The 19614-nt window shown below is 46.3% G+C and overlaps 1 protein-coding gene and 1 long non-coding RNA gene across 5 annotated transcripts in view; one reads left to right on the top strand and one right to left on the bottom strand.

Moving 5' to 3' along the window:
* PRKCE (protein kinase C epsilon) overlaps window positions 1-19614 on the top strand; it is a 510787-nt gene that overhangs the window by 361433 nt on the left and 129740 nt on the right. The gene's annotated exons all lie outside the window — the stretch shown is intronic.
* Window positions 10464-15989, bottom strand: LOC137205668 (uncharacterized). The gene is made up of 3 exons (XR_010934247.1): window positions 15556-15989; window positions 15273-15441; window positions 10464-12883 (listed from the first exon to the last, which is right to left on the bottom strand). It is a non-coding gene; the product is annotated as an uncharacterized lncRNA (long non-coding RNA).

Below are 19614 nucleotides of genomic sequence, written 5' to 3'. Positions count from 1 at the left end.
TAGAAAATTTGGAAAATTCAGAAAAGGACAAAAAGAATTATTCTAATGACTGCTGCTAACATTTTGATGTGTATATTTCCAGCTTAAAAATATGTATCTGTTTATACATATATATTTTAAAAATTGATATCATACTTTCAACTGTTTCACCAAAGGTATCTTGTAGCTATTTCTGTTGTCACTAAGTATTCTTTAACCAAATGATTCTAGGGTTCACAGTATCCGAGGGCCTCCTGTAGAGAAATCCTGAGTTTGGGGGTTGTGGGTCTCCAGTAAATGCTTGGCTTCCCATGGAGCTGATGTTAGCAGTAAGTGAACCAGAAAGCACTGCCCGGTGTTGCGCAAAGATACCATTTGCCTCTGTGCAGCAGAATGGCCTCTTTTTGTTTTTGTTTCTCTCTTTCTGTAACATAAACTTGAGTACAGCTTGTAAATACTCTGACACTGGCATCTTGTAGAACAAGATTTAAATTCCTTTGACATCATATACGTGTATATATGTTTGTTTAGTAGATGTTTTTTCAGCAGTGTGGAGTATATTTACCTGTCCTCCTAAACAATTTGCTTATTCCGCTAAGCTGTAGTTTCTGAATTGGTTTTGTGGAGATGCCTCAGGAATTGCTGTGTGTGTGTGCACATGTACACACACACACACACACACACACACCCCTGGACAAAGAGACCCTGTGTGTGCTATGAAGAGAGGACTTCCACACTCCTCTTTCTATCCACCCAGAGCAGTCCCACCTTCAGCTGCTTCTCGTGTTAGTATTCCAAGTAAGACGTCATTTGAAGAAAGGATTTTACTTTGGGGAAAAAAATTTAAAGCCACTGCAACTTCCGCTGACAGTTTGGAGTAAGTCTTGATGGTTTTAACCTACCTATGTATAATCGGATATATATATGCAGGATGTCATTTCTTGAAGGTTTACATTATAAATGTCCTTCTTTTATTAAAATGGGCACATTCCTGAGACTTAGGTAGAGATAGAATTTTGGAAGCAGATTCAAAACTTAACATTTCTCCTATTCTCTGTGAGTGCTGTCTCTAGTTCGGTTGGCTCATTAATAGAAACCACTTTGGCTCGCTGAGAAAGGTTTTCCACCATAGAGAGAGTAAGGTAGAGAGAATGTAGCTGGGTTATAACATTACTCTGGTGACAAGCAAGTTGACCATGAGAATCTGCTCTGTACCAGAACCTTATTAGGTGCCACTGGGAGATAGAACTGGGACTCTTATGTGCAAGAGCAGATGACAGAGCATACATAAAATAGTAACTTAGAATAAAGGTGGTAGGTGATAAAGAGGAAGGAAAGACTTATTGAGCACCTGTTAAGCGGCAAGCCTGGTGCAAGGACCAATTTCTTTAATCTTTCCCGAATCCCATGGTGTATAGGTATTGTCCTTTCTCTGGGCAGAGGAAGAAGCTGAGACTAGGGGAGGCTTTACAACTTGGCCACTGATAGTTTAGTGGTGGGATTCAGATCAACCATCCCCACCCTCGCCTCCTATGGGAGAGAAGGACCACTGTGAATGAGGAAGGTGTGCTGGGTGGGGGAGTTTGGGGGGATGATGTCACTGGAGGAGAGGGGGAGGAGCAGGGCACAACAAGTCTGAGGGAGGGAGGAGCTTGACCCCCAAATTTAGGGGGAGTGATGACATGTTGTACCAGAAAAGCAGGCTTACATTGGGAAGGCATGAGAAAGACCACTTTGTAAGGAGAGTCTGGCTAAGCCGTGGAGTTCTTAAAATTTCAGACAAGGAGGAGTTTGGACTTATCCTGGAAGTAACAGATTCCTTGAAGGTGTTACAGGAAGTGATGACTTAGGAAGCATAGCGTGGCAGCTCTGTGTGGTTTGGATTAAAGGGGAAAATAAAAAGCCGAGCTGTCTGTGTGGAGGGTATTTCAGTGGCCCGCAAGTCTGGAGGTTGTGGGGAAGAACTTCTGAAGGAAGAATTGCCGTAGGCCGTTCTGTTTCCCCTCTGCATCTGGGAAGGCGGGCCTGCCCGAGAAGGAAGAGGAGCCCTGCATTTAATACTCCGCAAAGTATCCATCATACAGCCCCGAACTGATTAGAAACAAGAACTTAGGTTGCGGCCAGTTGGGTTTAGAAACAAGAACTTAGGTTGCGGCCAGTTGGGTTAAGTGACCTGCACACTTCTACGGTGTCATTTGCCCACAGTCAATGGGTACCTAATGATCGAATTTAAATTAAAAGTTCCAGCTTGAAACCTAAAACCAGAGGTCCAAGTTCTCCAACCTGTTCACGGAACAAAGCCAGTTTCCTCATTGGTGAACCTCAGACCTCCCATCTCCCCCCAGTGCCATCTGTTCGATTTCAGGATTTACCTTGTTTTTTATCGTGTCTATTTTTAGATCCTAGTTGAATTTGATAGTGGACTGGTGGTGTTTTCTACGTGGGGCGTTTTGTAGAAAAGCTTCTACCCGGTCTATTGAGATTAGTCAGCTGAAGCAATGGGCTTACCTCACATAACCTGAATTTTTTCTTCCAATGGTCTCAGATACTTCAGCTAACTCTGCTGGCCCTTGGTTCTTTGGCTTTGAAGATTTTGCCAAGGGGCGGGTGTGTCCCATTTGCCTCCTTGTGTTCATATGTGCCCTCTTCATTGGTAAGGAACATGGGATCCGGGAAAGAGGGCACCGTGAGGCAGGAAACTCTGGTTCTAGCTCTGGCTTCTGCCACGGATGCTTGGCTGAGACATTTCCCTGTGCATTGATTTCCTATCTCATAATAAAAGATGAGGGAGGACACAGAGAGGGGAGTTAGACGACATGATCTATAAGATTCCTAAATCTGATTCTAAGTATCTGGGAAAATGCAGCATTGGAACTATACGTGGGACCATTACAGACTGACTCGTTGCTGATGCGTGAGTGAGAAGAGAACAGTGATAAAATCACACGAGAAGTGCTTCTGTTTAGTGTTCATTTTTCAAAGCTCAATTCAGAGAATGATCCCACCCCGAGCAATGCCTTTATGTTCACAAGACTGTCATTCTACACTACGGTTCCAAATTCAAACACACTTTGAATGACTGATGGTTGTGCATCAGGAGGCCTACCGGGAAGTATTGTAGTTGTCTTACTGAAGCACAGCACAGTCTCTAGCACACACCAGGCACAATAACTTTTAGCTTCTGTCTTATCCAGTTAGCAGTTTCAGTATATGCTTTATATAAATACTCCACCCCCGCCCCCAAGCCGGACTGAGAGCTTTGCCATGTGTCTGTTAGCCTATAGGGACGACCTTTTCTGACCAGCTGGCCAAACATTCATGAAACAAAATTGAGAAACCATTGTTGGTAGATTTGAACCCCCAGGTACACTAGCTTCATAAAGAGAATATATATATTACCTAACCCCTAACCTGAGCCCAGATGTCCTTAACCACAGCTATGGCCCAACCCCTTAACCTGTCTCATCATCTCACAAGTATATCAGGAGGGCGTCAAGCAAAAGATTACCAAGAGCCATCTCTTCTCCTGGAAGAAATCTGTGCCCAACCAGAGGATGAATGCCTTATTAGATCATTTTTGTTTCTTAATTATAAAATGGATTCTTAAATCTTAATTATAAAATCTAGTGAATTTAGAAGTGTGACTAGTTAATGTGAAGAACATGACTTTGATTTTGTGTCCCTAGGAGTCAGATAGCTTGTCCTTCTGACTGCCTGACCCATAGATTGAACTGGGGCCAGTACAAGTGGGTCACCATGACATTGGCTTCTGCACGTTTCCTCTGAATGATTTCTTTTCATCCACAAGATTCCGGTGAATTCTTGCTGGACCCTTTGTCTCCTTCTTGTCACTGGCGGGGCTGGGGGGGTTGGTCCTATTTAGGACTGACTCCCCAACGTGAGGAGAAAAGGTTTCTGGTTCCAGTAAAGAACATCTTAGAACTGCCCCCTTGCTGGTTTGTCTTTGGCCAAGAAATGAGAGAGACATGGGTCATCCAGGTGGGCTACTCATCACCTCCCATCTCAGGGTCATCCTTGGCTCGATAATAACAACCAGAACAAAAACGTATACAGTGCGTGTTAAATGCCAGGTTTAATGTCAAGCATTTTACACGTATTAACTCATTTAATCTTCACATCAACCTTCTAGGTAGGACTATTATCCCAAAGAGAGGCCACACAGCTGGAAGTGGCAGATCCTGGATTCAAACCCAGGTAGTTGGCTTCCAGAAACTTCATTTTGTCTGAGTGCCATGGGGAGATTAGTCTCCTGAGGATTAATGAACACAAGTCAAAATCTCAGGAGACCAAGGTGTAAATAAAGTAATACAATGGCAGTTGGTTAATTTATAGTGGGATGACCAGATACTTATGCCTGTTACGCAGGGTCCCTGGAATGACCCTATGTGGATATTATCTTAGGCAATCCAGACTGTATTAGGAAAGCAATAGAAGGAAAAACAGACGCTCTTCTTCCTGTTATGAAGACTTTTTTTTCCCCAGAGGCAATGGGAAGTTGAACCATCCACTTTTGACCCCATCAGAGCATTTTATTTTACCATGACATTCCAGGGAGAATGCCAGGAGGGATCACACACAAAAAGAATTCTCTTAGTTGACCCCTGTCGTGTGGTAAGAGGTACAAATTAACTCCTTTGTTGGGTCAATAGGATATTCACTTGGAATTCAGCAGCAATGTGTAATCCATTTTGTCTGGAACACTTGTGTGCAGGTTGCTAGGGAACTAAGCTCATTACCTGGCCCTGCCTCTTAGAGCTGAAGCCTCCTGGCTCTACAGCTTGGTTTGGACCTGACCGACTGATAGTGAATGACATGGGTGGTGATGGGGATTGTGGCCTTACCTCATCCTCCAAAAGGTGCAGTCCAGTAAGGGTCTGAGGATGGGAGTGGTTGGAGAAGCTGATGTCTTTGTTCTCGATGTTTCTTCCACCATTTATCCAACCCATGCCAGTTTTGTTTTCAGCTAATAACTTAAATTCAGCCTCCATTATCAAGCCCTAATTTATGAACGTTTTCTAGGTGCACCAGTGTTAACACTAAAACCACACGAATGCAACCAAACGAAACACGCTGCCATCCACGTTGAAATACTTCCATGGTCTAATTCACCCAGAGTTTTGTTCTTTGAGGGGAGTTGATTAGACATGTGGGAAGTATTTCTTGATGTATATACATTGAAAGGGAATGTAACAAAGAAGTACAAGTAGGTCCACTAGAAGAAAACTTGAAAATAAAATCTGGCTTTCGAAAACAATAATTATAAATGTAGGTGTGATGGTTCACCTTGTAAAAGCCAACTCCTTTTATAAAATGTTCATAAAAGAATTCACCACTTCGGGGTGGCAAGACCCATTTGGATTGCCAGGTGGGGTGGCTGAGGGGTAGATGTAATAGGCAGAGTAACTGGAAGCTGAAGTGCTAAGAACAGCCGCAGGAGAGGAGCGGTACAGGGAGAGGAGGACACAGGGAACACACCCCACCTGTCAGGGAGGAAGCGCTCCGCTTTAGTGAAGTCGACAACCAATATTTTCCCAGAACCTGGTATGTCTTCAGCTTCGTACCAGGTATGGCAGGGATGGAAAAAGACACAGCCTTTATCCCAAGAATTTCTAGCTTGTCTAGGGAGGTAAGACTAGCACAGTTGAGCCAGAAAATGAAATATGATTCTGTGTAAAAACGAGTGGCGTGGAAATTAGCTTAGAAAGTTAGAGGAAGAAGCGCTGTGAGTGGGCTGGAGGAGTAAGCATACTCCTGCAGGTGGGAGGGACATTCTCCTCTCATATATGAAGAACTTTGTCACAGGAGGAAGAACCCTGGGTCCCATCTATCCTAGGGGAGCACAGTGGTGAGAGCCCATTAGAATCTATGGGATTGGCACAGTGTGGTCCCGTCACTGTGTGACATTGTGTGACAAACCCTGACTGAGACAGCCTTGCATGTTTACATAGTTCACATCCTCCCATCCAGCTGCCCACCCAGTGCTGATCTCTGCAGCTTTAAACCACAGCAGCCTGTGGGTGAGGGAGGGGGAATCAGCCCATTACCATGGGAACTGAAGAGAGCCCAGTGTCCTAGGCACTGGGTAAACACAGGAAGTCAGTATCTTGCGGATGCCACAGGCAGGAACAAACCGGGTCCTTCCAAAAACTTAAAATGATAGATGGCTGCTTCCAGCTCAAAAACCATGCATCTACATCTCCTGAAAGGCAGATTCTGTTTAGCTCTTTGAGCTACTTGTTAATTCCTGGATCTTGAAGACACTAAGTTCAGCACAAAATGCAGACATTCAGATGCTCCTTCCTCCTCTGTAGGAAATGGTACTAACAGTTTGCAGGACTATGAGAGTAAAAATTCCACTTGATCCAAATAGGTTTTTTTTTTTTTTTTCCTGCAGTACGCGGGCCTCTCACTGTTGTGGCCTCTCCTGTTGAGGAGCACAGGCTTAGCGGCCATGGCTCACGGGCCCAGCCGCTCCACGGCATGTGGGATCTTCCCGGACCGGGGCACGAACCCGTGTCCCCCGCATTGGCAGGCGGACTCTCAACCACTGCGCCACCAGGGAAGCCCCCAAATAGGTATTTTTGTGGGCGGGAAAAATGCAAAGTTAGAGGGCTTTGTGCAAATCTGTACAAGTTGTTCAAAGGTTATGGTAGTGATGTGAAATTTAAAATCCCAATTCCATAAAAAGGGACATTTAGATCTGATAGGTAAGGAAGGACAAGAACAGAGAGGAGTGAGCTGTTGGACAAAACTGGAAAGAAACATAGAAGACTGTGCAAAAAAATATTAGGAATATGGTGCTTGGGGGAAAAATGTCTCCTTTTGGAAGATGGTTATCATTTGGAAGGTTTGAATGCATTTCTTCGATCTTTAAATCTACCAAAAACGTCACTTTGATGTAAGGAAATAACATTTTAATCCAAAAGTTGAGGAACTGGCCACAGCTTACCGGAGTGTGGCAGACAGTTCACATCCAAGGGAAGAGAAGGACCCAGTTCAGTTGTTGTGTCATGATATTTTAGGGAGAATGTTTCAGGGATTTTTTTTAACGGCACTTTTAAAAGAGTAAGAGTGAGACCCTTAAGAACTGAGACCTCATCCAGAAGAGCTGGTGATTAAAAAGGAGGAAACACAGACCAAAAGTGCAAGTCAGTCCAAGAAAGAGCTGTGCAGCATAACTGCATTTACATAGAGTCCCCAAACAGGAAACACTAAATAATATATTGTTTAGCGATAAACATGTAGGTGGTGAAACTGTAAAGAAAAACAAGGCAGTGATTACCTTGGTGGTTACCCCTACCTCTGGGTGGGGAGTGGGGGAGAGGATGCAATCAGAGAGGGTTAAAGAAGCTTTTGAGGACCAACAACCATCTCTTTTTTGTCAAGATGCCTATGGTTAAAAGGAAGTTTGTTTTGATTATTCTTTAAAATATATATCTTACATATTCTTCTGCAGGTATATTATGTCATGAAAAGGGGGAGAGGAGAACAAGATCATGAAAGTATCCAAACTACCATAGACATTAGCATTTTAAGTGATGATATCGCATCAAAAAAACCCCCAAATTCTCACTATAGTAAAAACTGAGCTTGAGGACAATGTCTGCATATCATTATTTTGCCTCTAAAGTCTTGATTTTCGTGTTGTCTTTGGCAGTGAGGTCTGTCTCAAGGACAGGAAGTGTGGCCACTGGTCCCATGGTCTGTTTAGCTGGAAGGATAAAGCATAGGACCCATCTCCTTGCCAAGAGGGAGCTGAGTCTAGGGGTCATCCACAGAGGCGCTGGCCCATCTTCAGCCCAGCCTGGGCCCTCCCGTTCACAGGTTGCGAATTCTTAAGGAGTAACCCCGCTCAGCCTCACCCTTTCAGCACGCAGCTCTGATTAGGGAAGAAATCTTTCCTAGTCTCCACTACTTCAGTGTTTCTCAACATTTTAAAATCCTGTCTTACAGCCAAGAAGATGTCATCAAACACTTTTTTGGTGACTTTTACTATGAAAACCATAGACATCTTTTCATTTTCCATCTACAAAATTATAAATTAACCGCTTTTAAGCTATATGCATACGTGTTCTCTCCAGATCCTGACATATCCTCTGTGGGGGACATAGCCCTTCCTGTGCCTCCCTCCCCCCTCCCCCATAGCTTTCCTTGCTGCCATCCCCAGCAGCGAACATTTATAGAATGTTTTCTGTAAGCCCAAAATAATGGTAGCTGACATTTTTACACCATTTACAGTGGACCGTTTTCAAAGCTCTTGACGTATATTGATGATATAATCCTTTCAAGGGCCTTACAAGGTAGGCATATCCTGAGGCACAGGGAGGTAGAATGCCTTGTCAAAGTCACACAGCTAATAAGTAGTAGAACTGGGATCTGAACCCAGGCAGTGTCCACTCGGTTGTCCTCGTGCTCCGTATTCCGTGCCGCCTCACGTAACGTGCTACCCACTTTGCAGGTGTGATCGACTTACCACATCTCTTAGAGTTTTATTATCCCCCCATTTTATGGATAAGCCTACCGAGGTTTGGAATTTCATCTCACAAAGCGAAGCGTTGGAGGTGGGACCAAGGAAGATCTCCTTTGTTCATCCCCTGCCCCGCTCCTTCATACACACAGCCCCACACACCAACCCCCTTCACCTCCCCGTGAAATGGAAAGTCTTCCCTTTCCCCCAATCCCAGGGTGAGTGGCCCCTGCAGCGGGAGGAAAGAGCAGATCCCGGAGTGAGAGCATGAGCAAGCCCGTTCATGTGTTACTAATTGCTTCAACATCATGGAAAGGAGTTTGTCTTACTATGGGGTTTTCTTGGTGGGAAAGCTTTTCGTACAATGCTGGCTGACTCCTGAGCCTTAAAGTAAACAACTACATCATCCTGTACAGAGAGAGTCAGGAAAAAGGAAACTGTAAGAAAATATCAAAGCCCTCCAGCTCGCTCGCTCTCTTTTTTAAAAATATAAGTGGAGGAAATGAGGTTTAGGGGGATTTGCTGGGGTCCGTGTAACAGAAGGTGCTGTGAGTAACAGCCCCCTTCCCAAGCTGTATATTTGAGTAAATGCTTTCTTCTCAACGCCCTCCCTGTGATGTAAGGAAGGAAGTACACCCAGAAAGCATGGCCAAAAGACTCTCTAAACCCATTAGAAAGTTAGGCTACCTCCCATCAGGGAGTGGTGAAAAGTCCTCGCTTTCAAAACTGCTAGGTGGCTGAGTGGGGTGACAGAGCTGACAGCTCTCTGTGGTCCTTGAATCCTGGGGGTGGAACATGTATGATTAGCTCTGTCTCCATTGTCTAAGAACATGGACAAAATTCTAGGCATCCCCCTGCACTGAGAATACAGCACTGCAGAACCTTCCAGTTAAGGGTACAGTCAGAAACACAGCAGACTTGCTGAGAAAACACCAGTGCCCTAGCCGTAAATCACCTTGTCCAAGGTCCACATCCTTTAAATCCACACTAGGACTTTCTGGAGGGCCTTCCTGGTTGCCTGACTTTAGCTTTTCATGTCAACCCAGAGCGGTGGTACTTGGCAGTGGGGGTGACTAGAAGGGCAGAAGATGCAATTATCCAAATCGCCTGTGGGCTTTTCCAACCATGCACCCACCCCAAAGGTTCTGAAGTGCTATCCGTCCTCTTCCATCAGTGTTACTTCTGAAAAGCGATTGCATCTTTTAGAGGTGATTGAGGGATGTAGACGATACAAAGCTGCTGCCTTTAGGATTGCCGGAATGAATGTCTCCTAGAGTTGATGCTATAGTAATGCTTTCCTATAGCAAATTGTAACTATGTCCCAGCAAAAAGGAATTACCCCCTTCAATGAATTTGCCCTTTCCCCCCGCAATCCACCACTTGTTTCTCCTGGTCCCGCATGATGTGGGACGGTCCCTGTCTTCCTGACCCGCCCCCGCCCCGCAAACCCTAGGATCCTTGCCATCTTTGTCATCCATAGGATAAGTACGTTTCTTTACCCTGAGAGTAGTAGTTTTCATTCTGTGTTTCCTTTTACGCTAGGTGGGAACTTCTCTGGGGTGTGTATCTTGCACTTGCCCTAGCATTCATTACCTGTAGGGCTGGGGTCCCAACCCCCGGTCCACGGACTGGACCCTTAGGAACTGGGCCGCACAGCAGGAGGTGAGCAGCGGGAGAGTAAACGAAGCTTCATCTGCCGCTCCCCGTCGCTCCCTGTCGCTTGCGTTACCTCCTGAACCATCCCCCCCATCGCTCCCATTACTGCCTGAACCCTTCCCCCGCCACGGGTCCGTGGAAAAATTGTCTTCCACGAAACCGGTCCCTGGTGCCAAAAAGGTTGGGAACCACTGCTGTAGGGCCTCCTGGTTTCATACAGCTTTCCTGTGAGTGACGTAGCCAGCCCCGTGTATGTAAGGATAAATATTTAAACGGGCTTCCCTTAAATACTATTTTGGGTAGTAACAGCAGCAACAGATCTAGTGGGATAACTGTTTGATTTTTATTTGAAATGAACCGCTCCTCGAAGGAGTTTTACAAATACAGCAAAAGAGCTTGCCCGCTTTTGCCACCCTCTTCTGAGACTTTGGGCAGCACCCACGGCCTGTAAAATAAAATGTCATTTGTCGGATCTCCGCCTGCCCTCTTCAGTTTCACTGCCCCCTTTCTGGATACTGCCGGGCAGATCCCTGCCTTCCTGCTTGTTCCCCTTGCCTAGGATGACGCAGCCGCACCTCTCTGATTATCCACGTCTCCCGCTGCTGCTCTCACGTCCCACCCCTTCTGTGAATCCGTCAGTTCGTTCGAACCCCTTTAGTGTTTATTGATGACTCTTCTCACTCGGCACCCAGAATATACAGCATCACTGGCTGTTAGATTTGTATGCACCAACGACTTATCTCCCCAAGCCAACTATGAGCATCCAAAGGCCGACACAGACTTTTCTACCTGTCTGTGCCCTTCCCGTGTGCGTGTGTGCGTGCGTGCGTGCATGTGTGGGTATGTATAGGAGAAGCCCACTTACTTATGGAGAGTAAGTGTTCAGTAAAAGCATCCTGTGACGGGATGAGAGCTAGTGTGAGAGCTAGTGTGATTATACCCAGCAGGAATCGTTTGGGGAATTAGAATCAGCTGATTTAACAGTGACTGTCTTGCAGCGAATCCATCATTCTCCCTCTTTCAGCATATGGCTGTAGAATCCTGAATAGGATTCTCTTCTGTTCTAGCCACAATGATCCTCACAGCTCCTACTAATTGATTGGAATTAGCATGGGAGAGAATCCAAACCTTTTTTTCTTTTAACTGCTTCTCACCTTAGACACACTCATCTGTCAGCCCGTTAGATACAGGGAATCTCACTTTGAACAGGTGTTTAGTTTTCAGAGACCTATTATTTTGTCTGGTTTTTAGAAAACCTACAGCACGTATTAAGACTGCTCATGAATCTTGGTTTCCTCCTCCACAAAGTGGGAGTACAGTTGGTCCTCTGCATCCTTGGGTTCCACATCCATGGATTCAGGCAACCACGGATGGAAAATATTTGGAAAAAAGTTCCAAAAAGCAAAACTTGAATTTGCTACGCCAGCAACTATTTCCATAGCATTTACATTGTATTAGGTATCATAAGTAATCTAGAGATGATTAAAAGTATGCAGGAGGATGTGTGTAGCTCGTGCAAATACTTCACCATTTTATATAAGGGACTTGAGCGTCCACAGATTTTGGTGTCCATGGGGGCCCTGGAGCCAATCCCCTTTGGATGCTGACGGATGACTGTAGCAGCGCAGCCCTCAGAGGGGCTGCCCTCAGAGGGGCTGCCCTGAGGATTCAGTGATAGCTTGCAAGGCCTTTAGCAGAGTTCCTGGCAGGTAGCACGCACGTAACTCTTAAATTGCTTTCCGGAGTCCTTTGTACGTCATGGCCTCACTTTATCTTCACAGAACCTATGAGACAGACAGGGTGCTAGCGTATTTTCCTGTGATAGACGAGGAAACAGGCACAGATCAGTGAAAGGACTTGCTCAGGGCCTGTGATTCATGAAGAGCCGGGACTGGATCTGAGGTCTTTCCCCGCTGCTCCAGCACTCCTCCTGCTGGCAGCATTCATCGTGGGGTGGCGGGAGAGAGGGCAGCCTTCGCCTGTGGAAGGAACCCCCGCCCCTGGCTTCTGTTGAGGAAGCTACCAGCCGTCTTTTAAAGTGGGCATGAGTGTGTCGGCAGGACTTGCCGTCGTTGTGGTCAGGCTGCCTCCTCACCCCCAGCCTTCCGGAACCTTCCTCTCTGCTTGCGGCCAGCAGTAGGATTTGTGAAAGGTTAAAATACTGTGTATTTGCCTTACACCCTAGTTATCCCAGAAAGTTCCAGGATGACTTGGGCGATTTTATGGGCTCGGCTGAAAAATACTCAGGCAGTGATAGGCCTTGATGCTTGGAGGCAGGCTGGCTAAGAAAGGGGTGATTTAGGAAAAGCCCTGTAACCCTAGAAGCTCCTACTCAGGAGGCTGAGAGAAAGGGCTGAAGCGCCTTAATCCTCTCCGTCGTCTCCTCATTACTCTCATTAGTCATGGGTAAAGTTTCTCTTCTGAGGTGTGTGCTTTTCGGGATATTAATGAAATTTCAGGTTTCCCAGCTCAGGCTTCCACATCTGCGGTCTGCCAGTGTTTTCATCAGTGAGAAAGGAACTCTTTGCCAAGAATTCGTCATGTACTGGAAACAGGAAAGTATGGAAAATGAAGCGTTTATCATCAGTGCTGCTGCTAAAGGTCACGGTTTCTTTTATAGAACTGAAGCCATCCAGCTGGAAGAGAAAGGTCCATTCTTGTGTGCAGACAGCATGAAGGGTGTAGGAGCACGGATCGGATGGCCTCCACTCATGATGCGATGGCGAGAGGTCAACATGTACTTACAAAGATCAGCCGTTTCTGGGAGGATTAGAGAGGAGAAAAGGTGAATCAAACATTAGTTATGGACTTAGATCATTTTCAGCAACGGGAATGACAACACATCACCACGTGGGCATTTGGGGACAAGAGAGAGGTCAGGGAGCCATTGCTCCCCATCTCTTTCACTAGGCAGGAATTTGGGAAGTCCCCCCCCCAAGCGGGAGATCTTCTTGGTCTCCACAGCAGAACCCCACGTTCTGTGTTATGATCGCTGTCTGAGTGGGTGAGTGCATCACCCGTATGGCAGGGTTCTCAGTACTAGTGTGCATGGCATCTCCCAAGGAGCTGGTTAAATGGCAAATGGTAGGTCCCGCCCCTGGAGATTCAGATTCAGCAGGACCCTGATCAGCATTTTTTAATGCAAGGCGGGTGCTGGCAGCACTTTGAGAAACACTGCCTGATAGTGGCATCGTTACCTACTTTTGGAGAGAGCTGGCTTTAAAATTAATCACCAAGTGGCTGCCCTAGGCAGTGTCCTAGGCCTGCTGGGATTTGCAAGAGATTCTTATGCTATGAGCCTTATCCTTAAGGAGAGTATATTAGGAATGGAGTGGGAAGCACAGGATTTGCCAGAATCAGGTGCCGGGACATTGTTGGGGTACCAAGAGGGCTGGAGAGTCAGGGCCAGCTGGGCGGGGGGGATTGCAGGGTCTGCACTGATGGCTCAGAGGGGAAAGAGGGCATTTCTGATGAGGGGCTACCAGCGTGCAGGCAGCCTCGAGCTTGATATTTCACCAGGCTGAAAACCTGTGTCTCGGTTTCGAGAAAGTAATAGGCTCAGCGGGCGTTTGGCCAAGGCTCCTTGAAATCTGGTGTTAATGAACCTGGAACAGGCACCAAGTTTGAGCAGTGGCCCAGCCCACCATCAGCAGGTGAGGACTTAGCCCAGACCATGCTGGTAATGACAGATACCACTCTGGACTTTTGGAGATTTTGCTCAGAAATAGAGGGTATCTGGGGTCACCATAGACTGTGGTGTTTGAGAGTTCAGAACCTCAGTATTTGTACCTTGAGGTTACTTGTAAAATGTGTTCCAAATTTCAAAGCACTCAATCCTCCGTGATCCTGAGGTGGGACTTAGGGGACTGTCACCTCCTTTAATGGGTTAGAAAACACATGGGGTGTTCTTGAAATTCTCACAGAAATACGGGGTGGAATTGAGTCTCTCGTACAGGCCCTGTGACCCCCGGCTAAGATTATCCTGCTGCCCCATACTGAGGACGTTTGTATGAGAGGACCAGAGCTCTTGGAGTCGTTTTTAAAGCTCTGTCTTTAAAAAAATATTTCTTCTCTTATTGGTCTTCAAGTCTCTTTCTTTACAAATAGCTGCGTGATCTGCGACCCCCCCCCAACTTCCTTCTAAACAAGTCTAATTTCTTCTTCCTTTTATCTCCCTAAGACTGTTACTCTACAGTACTATGTCCCCTCTGCTTCTTTATATGGTAATTATGTCTGTGATGGTATTTCCCATCACACTAGACTATAAAAACCCTGAGGCAAGGAGTTAGATAGTAGTCACACTTTCTTTCTTTTTCCTCTGCTTTGCCTCTTAGGATCATAATGGATAAAAATACTTGTTTGCACTTGGTAACCCCTTAGTGTGAACTTACTGATGGATTTCAGTCTACCTAATCATAAGAATTACAATAGTTATATTGATAGATTCAGTTATCTATGGCTATGCAACAAACCACCTCAAAACTTAGTGGCTTAAAACAACAATAAATTATGTCTCCTTGTTCTGTGGACCAGGAACTCAGGAAACTGGGCTGGGTGGTTTTTTTGCTCCATGTGTCATCAGCTCGTGTCCCTTGCTTGGCTGCATTCACTTGGTGGCTGGGCGGGGCTGGGCTGGGCTGGGCGGGGCTGGGCTGGAAGGTGCCAGGTGCCTTCACCCACATATTTGGTGCTCTCCACATGAGTGAGGTCTTATCCTTTGGTGGCTGGCTGAGCCCAAGCTGCTTTCCAGCATGGTGGTTGGCTGCCCCCAAGAGCACAAAAGCAGAGGCGGCCAGACCTCTTCAAAGTTAGAGCCAGAACTGGCGTAGTTAGCATCACTTCTGTGCATTCCGTCGACCAGAGCAAGCCGCAAGGCCAGCCCAGGCTCAAGCGGAGGGAAGCAGACTCTGCCTTTTGATGGGAGGAGCATATGCTCATCAGGGAAAGCGGGGACTGATGGGCCGTCTTTGGAGACCATCTAGCACAGTCATAAGGGCAGCTGATACTGAGCTTTCACTGTTGTCAGGCACTGATCGTTTAATCCTCACACAGTTCTATGAAGAAGGTGCTATTACCGTTTCCTTTTCATATATGAAGAACCCGAGGCTTGGGAAAAATTACGTAACTTTCCCAAAGTGACACAGCTCACCTTTGAGAGGAGTGGACTTGAGACAAGGTGGTCTAATGTAGAACCCCTTCTTGGCAAAGAGGCAACCTCGATGGAACTCGTAGACAAGCTCTGAATCCTCTTACGTGCATGGTTTCGCGTTACTTGCTGTGGGAAGTCAAAAAGTATAAGCCATATCCGGGAAACAAGGCTGAAACGTACAAGATAAGTAGAGACACATATGCCAATAAGTAATGATGTGTTAAATGGGATGGGCCAGGCAGTAAATGATGGAGGAGTTTGGAAAAAGAGGAAGTGCAGATACCTTGAAGGAGGTAGGGAGACTGGTCCTTTGGATGAGCTGCTGCTTCATTAGGAATGTTGGGTGGGGCTAGGAAATAGCCTGAGCCCCAGCAGGGAGGCTGGAAGAGGCTGGTGCTCACAGGTGAATCGGCAGATGGAGAATAGCCTGGGTCTTGACTCCAAGGAGCTGGGAGAGCTGACCGAGGAGTTCAGACTCCCTGAGGCAGCCTGGAAGGGTCCTTTTTAGATGGATCCTCAGATTTCATGGCTGGAGAGGATCCCTCCAGGCTGTTCCTTGACAGCCAGGACTATGACTTGTCCATTTCTGCTTACCCTAGAGGAGCCCAGTGCCAGGCAGAGAAGTACCCTCAGTTAACGTACATAAAAAGAGTGACGTCAGAGGTCTTCTATCCAACTTCCACGTTCAGAGATGGGGAAATCCAGGTTGACCCCTGATCTCAGGGCTCACGAGCAGAGAGTGCTCACAGCCTCCATCAGCCAGCCCTTCCAGGTCCCCGCCCACCAGCGGCCCTGCCCACACCTCAGGTCACGAGACCACACTTGAGGGCTTAGTTGGTACTTGTGTAGAAACATCAGAACTGAAGCGGAGCTGAAAGCCCGGGGACTTCCCTGTGGCCCTAAGGACCTGAGCTCCTTTCTCACAGAGAACGAACAAGGTCCAGATCTCCTGGGTGGCAGGAAGCACAGAGGTACCAAGTACCAGGGCTTGGTACAACTGGTCCATGCCTCTCACTGAGGCTCCCTTCAGAAAGATGCAGACTAACCTGAAAAGTTCCCCATTGACCTCTCAGGGCTGCCAGCCAGGAATTCATCCTTGAACCAAGTGTCGAACGGGTGACTCTACTGTTCTCTTGTGAGCACGAGCCCAACCTGGCTGCAAGATTGTAATGTTGGAGATAGTGTGATAACAGGACACCTGGTCCTTCCTAGTCACTGCCTGCTTCACTCCCCTCCCCCAGTAACTCCCTTCTTCAGACCAAGGCGTGCCCTCCCAGCCTTGAGGAAGGAGCATGTGAAATGAATAGACCAATAGGGTTCTGAACCCAAGGACAGAATAATATTGTCATTTATAACAAATATCTGTTGAGCATTTATGCTCATATATATATAAACAGTAAATGGTAAATGTAAATTACATATATATGGTATGTCTGTATATGATATATACCATATGTATATGATAAATACACACAGAACATATAGCCCAACACTGCTAAGCAAAAGGGCTATAATAATATAGAGATAGTCATTCATTCAACACCTGTTTCTCATGTGTCTACTACATACAAGGCGCTGTTCTGAGTGTTGGCCATCCAGCAGTGAAGAAAACAGCTGGAAATCTGTGCCCTCATAGAACATATTCAAGTAGGGGGAAAAGGGCAATAAACAGATAAAAAAGTCCATCATGTCAGGTGGTGATAAGACAAAACAGGGACAAAAGCAAGGGAAGATGAAAGTGGAGTTCTGGGAAAGGGCATTTGTTCATTTGTTGTAATCTGGGGTATTCACAGAAGCCTTTCTGATAAATTACAGTAACATTTGAGCAGGGCCATTAAAGTGTGAGCCATTTACCTAGGGGAGGAGTATTCTAAACAGAGGGAGCAGCCAGTGCAAAGGCCCTGGGGCAGGAGTGTACCTGGCATTTCTGAAGAACATTGAGGAGGCCAGCATGGCTGGAGCAGAGTGAGCTAAGGACAGGATAGGAGGAGATGGGTCAGAGGGGAGGCACCTGACCATCCTAGAGAAGAAAGAACATAGTCTCGTAAAAACTTGGGTACTGGCACAAGGTGGGATGTGGTAAGTGCAGACTAAGGGACCCTGTCGATTTTAGAAGAGAGGAGAGAGCATCCTCCCTGGGTTGGGGAGTGGTCAAGGAAGGCCGCCTGCAAGAGCTAGGACTCAAACTGACCAGAAGAAGGTCAGTGCACCCAGGTAAGGGCTGAGGATGTTCCTGGCAGGAGAAACGTGAAGGATGCTCTGAGGAGAGTTTGCACAGGGGCCTGGGGAAGGTAAAGCGGAACATAGAGGTGGAGGCTGTGTTTAGAGGGCCTTGGATGGCGGACAGGAAAGTTGTGAAAAATCAACAGAAGCCTGCCTGTCCCACATCCCGTCCTACCAAGCAGGCAGCTTAGCCCAGGCCAGTGGAGAGGCTGGCTCTTAACATCTTCCCAAACCCTGCCCCGGCCCAGGCCCGTCGCCCTGCCTCGGGTTCATCCCTTCTGTGCTGACTCAGACTTTCCTGTATCCCTTCCAGTGATGACTGTGGCTCTGCCAGGGGCACAGACCAGGTCCCCTCCCAACCACAGACACCCTCCGCAGACATAAATCTTTGAGGTCTGGAATTCTCTTTCCGTCGTGCTGGGACCACTGGATTCCCACACGCAGAGGGTGGGCAGCTGTTCTTATGAAAAGTATTGCTCAGTTTCTGGACTAAAAAGGCATGTGAGAGCCGAAGATAAGGATCCCCAACTCCAAGTCAGGCTTATCTGCAGGCAAACCCTGAGACTTAACCTCTTTCTTTCCATCAGTAATGACCTGTGTGTGAGAAAAGCAGGGAGGCGTCGTTGCCATATGCCATGGCAAAAAGGGATTAGCCGCTAATGCCATTTGGTTTAGAGATGCATTGTTACATAAAATACTCTGGAGGAGTTCAAATGTCCCCCAAGCTAATGCTTACATCCCCAGGTTGGTAACACTATAGCTGAGTATTGTTTTACTTGCCATCTTTCAAAAGAGGGAGGAAAAATACACGAGCCATTATTCGGCCTAGTAATAATAATTTGGAAGGAAACAACCACAACTCCCAGACCTTACTTCTGTGGGCAGGATGTGGTGAGGCTATTGCTCCTCCCTAGGCCACCTTTCAACCTACAGAAACTGCTCTGGGTTACAGTCAGATTACAGGGAGTATTAGGAGGCTTTTGGGAGTTAGAGAGTCTTAAAGATGGCAGCCTAGCTCTAGCAAAGAGGATGATCACTGACTTCAAAGCCAGACACGCGTGACCTCTATTTTTGGTTGACTCTGAGCGAATTGTTGAAATTCCTTAAACCTTAGTGTTCTCATCTTAAAAAAAAAAAAAAAAAAAAAAAAGTGGGCAGGTGTTAGCTGACACTGTGGAGGTAATCATTTTGCAGTGTGTAAGTGTATCAGATCAACAGGTCGCATGCAATGTGTTGTGTCAATTATTATCTCAGTAAAGCTGGGGGGAGAAATGGGGATAGGGTGATAATGACCATCTCCTAGAGTTGTTTCAAGGTTTGGATGTGAAAAGGTCTACACAGACCTACTAGAGAATGGACTTGAGGATATGGGGAGGAGGAAGGGTAAGCTGTGACAAAGCGAGAGAGAGGCATGGACATACATACACTACCAAACGTAAGGTAGATAGCTAGTGGGAAGCAGCCGCATAGCACAGGGAGATCAGCTCGGTGCTTTGTGACCGCCTAGAGGGGTGGGATAGGGAGGGTGGGAGGGAGGGAGAGGCAAGAGGGAAGAGATATGGGAACATATGTATATGTATAACTGATTCACTTTGTTATAAAGCAGAAACGAACACACCATTGTAAAGCAATTATACTCCAATAAAGATGTAAAAAAAAGAAAAAAAAAGGTCTACAAAAGTGCCTAACACAGTGACTAAATAATGGCAGTTTCCTTCTTTCCTGGCTAGCATCAGCTGGGGAATCAAGGAGGGCAGTTGGGTGTGGTACTGAGTGGCTGGAGGCCCTTCCTCTATATTTATCTTCTTTTTAAGCCAATTATACTCTTGGTATAATTTTGAGAAAAAAAAATTTAAGAGGCTACATAGCATTTAAAAGTCTTTAAAAAAACAAACAAACAAACAAACATACTGGCAACAATTGCCAAATTATTGAAGTTCCCAGACAAGGGAGCAAATGTTGGGTCTTGGCAAAGTGGGATGGGGAATTTCTGAGTGTGATTTTTGAATAAAGAAATCTAAACTGGGAGGGTGGGGTGGAAATTTCCCCAGATCTTATAATTGTGCAGTGAAGAGTTGTATAAAACCTGTTTGTCCCCACCACATGTTTACTTACCAAT

Source organism: Pseudorca crassidens, chromosome 14 (genome assembly GCF_039906515.1).
Source record: "Pseudorca crassidens isolate mPseCra1 chromosome 14, mPseCra1.hap1, whole genome shotgun sequence".
In the NCBI taxonomy this organism is placed as follows: Eukaryota; Metazoa; Chordata; class Mammalia; order Artiodactyla; family Delphinidae; genus Pseudorca; species Pseudorca crassidens.
This window is presented reverse-complemented; position numbering and strand designations above follow the sequence as displayed.